Below are 5,901 nucleotides of genomic sequence, written 5' to 3' on the forward strand. Positions count from 1 at the left end.
TGATCTCAGATGCACAACTTTCATTTTAATATGTAATGCTTTTTGGCCTCATGTAACTTACACTTTGTTAGTCTGACATAGTGTAGCTCATTAATCACCTTTTATCCTGATGTTCTATTGTTCTCCATTGCTCAATTACTTGGCTCTAGCATTGTTCATAGTACATAGTGGAGTTATTATTTGCATAGTCATTTTATCTCTGCTGAAGGCCCTGTTTCAAAACTATGGGGTCTGTATTGTGATTTAGCTATTGGAGCTTTCTATAACTTTCCAGAAACTCCACATCTCTTTAGTGATATGAAGAAAAAACAGGGTAAAAAAGTGAGAGGGAGCAATTGGAGTGACCAGAAAAGAGGAGAATAATCTCAGTAATTCATATGTGGGTCTAGATAACATGAGCAGAATTATTGCAGAGAGATTTGTAGGACTTGGGATCAGATGTCACTCACAGATTGAAGAATCTGTGATGCTGGCTGAACCCCTCAAAACTTTTAGTCTCTACTCCACCATATTTAAACTATTTCCTCAGCACTGGGATAAAACCACCTGACTGTTTTCTGTTCATTGTAGATATTAGTGTTTTAAAATACATACATACATATGTACATATATACATACATACATATATTAATATTTAGCCAGAAACCTTAGATTGATGTTTAGATTATGGAAAAATTAACCAACTTTGACTATGGAATTTGCATGATTAGCATCTTCAGATAATACCTCTTAATGCAACATTTAATAAGAAAAGATAGCCCTGTAAAGAAAAACTAGATTTCTTCTGAAACATCTTATCAAGAGTTAAAAATGTTTTTCTTTTTCCTAAGTATTGGAAAACTAAGAATAATGGGAAGTGTACTATTATTTATTAATTTATAAGCTATATATTTTAGAAAATCTTAGAAATACCAAGGAAACAAAAAAAATGGTAGGAATAAGTCAATTCAGATAAAGGGCACCTATATTTAAAAAAAGGGTATGTTATGAATAATTTCCTTTGTAGTGTTTTCTTCAAGGTTAATAATCTCAATATGTAGATTCCAAGACATGACTTACTATCATTGGTAAGATACTAAAAACAAATACACTTCCCATAGTTGATCAGAGTAGAGAAAAAGTGTATATGATCATTCTACCTTTCCCTTGTTATTTTAGAGTACTTTAAAAGATGTATGTCAAACTGATGTCCACAGTGGCTGAACCATTATACATTCCCACCAGCAGTGAACAGGTGTTCTAATTTCTCCATGTCCTCTCCAACATTTATAGTTTCCTGTTTGTTTAATAGCAACCATTCTTATAGATGTGAGGTGATATCTCACTGTCATCTGAATTTGCATCTCCCTTATAGCCAATGAAGATGAGCAGCTCTTCAGGAAAGTGCCTATTCATATCCTCTGTCCATTTCATAACTGTGTATTTTTGTTCTTTTGTTGGTGAGCTGTGTAATTTCTTCATGTACACAGGATATCCAGCCTTTATCCAATATGTGGTTTCCAAATATTTTCTCCCATTCAGTTGGCTGCCTCTTTACCTTTTTAACAAAGTCCTTTGAGGCACAGAAACTCTTGATCTTAAGGAGTTCCCATTTTCTATTTTTTCTTTCACAGCTTGTACTTTAGGTGTAAAGTTTAAGAAGCTACCTCCATTACTAGATCTTGAAGAGGTTTCCCTATATTTTTTTTCAAGAAGTTTTATGGTACTGGCTCTTATATGTAGGTCTTTAATCCATTTTGAATTAAATTTTGTGTAGGGTAGAACCTAGGGGTCCTTTTTCATTCTTTTGACTGCTGATATCTAGTTTTCCCATGTCCATTTATTGAAAAGACTATTCTGTGCCAGTTCAGTGGATTTGGAGGCCTTGTTGAAGTTCAAATGTCCAAAAATTTGATGGGCAATCTCTGCACTTTTGATTCTATTCCATTGCTCAATCCTTCTATCTTTGTGCCAGTACTGGGCTTTAAAGTAAGTTTTTAGTCAGGAAGTCATAGTCTTCCCACTTCACTCTTTTTTTTTTTATAGGATTTATTTAGCTATTCGGGGTCACTTTCCCTTCCACACAAATATGATAACCAGCTTTCTAAGTCTTCAAAGTAGGTCGTTGTGATTTTTTTTGGTATTACATTAAACCTGTAGATCAGTTTGAGTAGAATTGACATCCTGACGACAATCACCTTCCTATCCATGAACATGGAATGTGTTTATATCCGTTTAGGTCAATTTTATTTTTTTCAGCAATTTTTTGTTGTTGTTATTTTCTGTGTATAAGTCCTTGACATCCATGTTTAGACTTATTCCTAGATACCTAATTTTTCTGGTTGTTACTTTGAGTGGAATTTTTTTTCCTTAGTTGTCACCTCAGATATGCCATTCTTGTGTATAGAAACATTACTGATTTTTGTACATTATCCTTGTATTCCACCACTTTGCTGAATTTGTTTATTTGCTCAAGTACCTTTGCTGTAGATATCTCAGGGTTTTCTAAGTAAAGGATCATTTCATCTGCAAATAGTGAAAGTTTACTTCTTCCTTTCCTATTTGGATGCCTTTTCTTTCTATCTCCTGCCTTATCATTCCAGCTAGGACTTCTAATATGATGTTGAATAATAGTGGTGATAATGGGCATCCTTGTCTTGTTCCTGATCTTAAGTGAAATGCTTTCAATTTCTCACCATTAAGTGTGATGCTGGCTCTGGGTTTTTCATAGATGCCCTTTATGATATTCAGAAAGTTTCTTTCGATTCCTAAATATTCAGTTGCCTGAAGGCCTGGTAATACAAATACTTGGTATATACCCTGAAGAGTTGAGGGCGGTGACCCGAACAGACATTTACACATTGATGCTCATAGCAGCACAATTCATATTTGCCAAGAGATGGAAACAATCCAGGTGCCCACCAATAGATGAGTGGGTGAACAAAACATGGTATATTCATATAAAAGAATATAATACAGCAGTTAGGCAAAGTGATGTTCTGAAACATATGACAACATGGATGAATCTTGAAGACATAATGCTGAGTGAAATAAGTTTAGACACAAAAGGACAGATACTATATAATTTTGTTATTATGACTCTGATAAAGCCTCCAGTGTTTTGAAGCAGTGTTTTGGACTCTGATAAAGCCTCCAGTATTTTGGAACAGTGTTTTAGAGATGAGAGAATCTTAGCTCATAACAAAGTCTGGGACCTGTTCTGTAGCTGCTTGTTGAAGTGTGCTTTGAAAATTATTGCTTTTTTCTTTCTTTGCTTTATTTATGTATATCTTACAACTAAAAAATGGTAAAAAAAAAATAATATACAGGCAGCTATAGTAACAATAGATAAAATAAATTCCTGAAATAAAAAATTTGAATATATTAGTAACATAGGTCACAACTATAGCAACGTTGATATTTGTAATAACATTCTGTTTGCTATTTTGAGAATGTGCAGAGTTTGGGTAGTTAATCAAAGAGTATTTAAACTAGTGCTTAATATTTAGAATCTAAGGAACTCTGATATATATATTTGTAGACTTTTTCCTTCCTTACTTTAATTTTAAATTGCTTTATGAAACATTGTTCTTACAGACTTTATAGTGATTATTTAGAAATTTATATAAATATGCCTATGGTAAGCTATCTAAGATATACATTTAGGTGGTTAAGATTTTCATATGTTAATTGTAAAAACATTTGTGTCTTCATGTTTTTCTGAAATCAGGAAAGTATTTACTAACAGGTCATTACTATAGCAACATAGATATTTGTAATATGTTTTGACTTGAACTTTTTTTTTTTGAAGAGAAAGGAATCAAAGAGGGAGGGCAGGATAGAATGGTAATTGTGAAGTGGTAAATGCTACACTGAGCACATGCACTTGCTGCGTGGAAGACAGGACTTAACAGGAATCAAGTCCCGCATCTCTCTGTCTCTCCATTCATTTGTAGAGGAGACAGAGTTTAGGGAAAGTTCTGGTTTGTGTGGCTAGCTAATTTGCATACCAGAATGCAATGCAGATATATGAGAATTATTACCAGTATTATCTATCTGAATAACTATTATTTGAATAACTTTCTTGTCAGAAGATTTGTATCCAATGTGAACATGTTTGGGATAATTCTTTACAATGTAGGTGCAAAGGCACCACAACAACAAGTGATCTGCCAGTATCTGGGAAGATGAGCAAGGCCATCACTCTCATGGTCAAGTTTCTCTTAAAACCGTGTAAGTCTTTCGCCTTTTACTAAAGATTTCCGTGAAGAAAAATAACAGTGAGTTGTGAAACAATTTTTTGAGGTCTTGTTTTGAGAAGACTGAGTTAAAGAGATTTAAATATAGAGTTAACTTGCAAGTTAGTCAAGTTTCTCATCAAGGAACATGTTGTAGATAAAAAATTATCTTCAGTAGTCTTCTTTCATTATAATTCTAATTTTGGCTTGGGGACTAGAAGAGCGAGTTGGAAAGAAATTTGGTTAATTGCGGACAAAACGATTCGCCCAAATAGGTATCAGCTGGCTCATAATCTTAATAGAGATCCTCCTAACAGTGGTTCAGCGCTGGGCTCTCTTATTTTGCAGTTTGCTGCTGGGTCTGTAGCGCGTGGGGCCGTGACCTATGCCAAGAGCGCGCGTAGGGCAGAATGCGAAGGACCGGCCGCGCTTCTGAGCCTCCGGGAACTGGATAACATCTCAATAAATGTTTTGGGTTCTGCATCACGCTGCCTTCAGCCGTGGCTCCACGCATGCAAGAACTACGGGCAGTTGCTGGCTCACAAAATGAGCGAAATGCTCATTTGCATACCCGTAGGGCTAGCGCTGTCAGTACTCTGTTTCCGTTTAAAAGGTCAGGTTTCCTTGGGTTAAAGTACATCTTTTCCAAAAATTTCTTTCACAGATTTCCCTGAAGGAGTGGCTACAGCCTAGGAACAAATAGAAGCCCTTACTCTTCGGAGAGTTGCAGTTAATTGAGGAAAGAGTGACAAGAACAGTTAACCATGGTCTGGTTTGCCTTCAAATAGTATAAATTTTCGCCTAAAGATTTTTGTGGATGAAAACCTTCATTGAGTTACTTAACAATTTTAAGTTGTTGTGTTTTTTTTTTTTAATAAGGCTACTTTATATTGTTTCAAAGTAGAAAAAGGCATTTAAAAAAAAATCTTCACTTATCTTTGCTGTCCATTCTCTCACTCTCCACCCTTTACTCAAAACATCATGCACTTTCTACTTTTAAAGATCAAGAAGCGGGCGTGAGGCCTGGACTGCCTCAGTTTCTCTCCCTATCAGGACTTGCTGGCTCTGATCTCCTCCTCTACTACAGTCCCTTCTCCTCACTAATGTTTGTGGAGCTTCCTTCTTACTGCTAAGCTGTGTGCACATTTAAATTCACAAGACAAAGTTAGTGTCGGTAAGGATCTGGTGTTAATGCTTTGGTCGTTCCCCGAACGGGATTTTGCAAATACTTTTCCACTCACTGATCGAATCACTCTGGGATTAATCGGGGCATCACTGGACAAACCAACAAAATCTCATGACCTACCCACGGTTCCATGTACTTATGTTGTTCAACCAACTAAATCAGGACATGCATAGTCAAAATATAAATTTTGTACCAAATAAACATGTTTTGATTTAGTCTCATACATAAGTTGAAATTTTAAGAACATTTTGAGAACATTCACAGTTAAGGTCTAATATTTAGAATTCGAGACACTTTGTTATCTGAATTCGTAGATTTGTTTTCCTTATTACCTTAATTTAAAATTGTTTTATGAAGCTTATTATGCAAACATTGGTTTACAATGAGCATTTGGATACTTTATTTAAATATGCCTATGGTTAAGCTAGCTAAGATATGCACTTTCGGTGGTTCTAAGTGTATTATCTGTTTTTTCAAATAAAAATATTTTAAGAAGAT

General features: G+C 35.0%; 1 non-coding gene across 1 annotated transcript; it reads left to right on the top strand.

The window, feature by feature from the left end:
- The first annotated feature begins 4,187 nt into the window (after positions 1–4,187).
- LOC143649027 (U5 spliceosomal RNA) lies at positions 4,188–4,303 on the top strand. Its single transcript, XR_013158905.1, has one exon. It is a non-coding gene; the product is annotated as a U5 spliceosomal RNA (small nuclear RNA).
- Positions 4,304–5,901: the final 1,598 nt, after the last annotated feature.

Source organism: Tamandua tetradactyla, chromosome 10 (genome assembly GCF_023851605.1).
Source record: "Tamandua tetradactyla isolate mTamTet1 chromosome 10, mTamTet1.pri, whole genome shotgun sequence".
Lineage (NCBI taxonomy): Eukaryota > Metazoa > Chordata > Mammalia > Pilosa > Myrmecophagidae > Tamandua > Tamandua tetradactyla.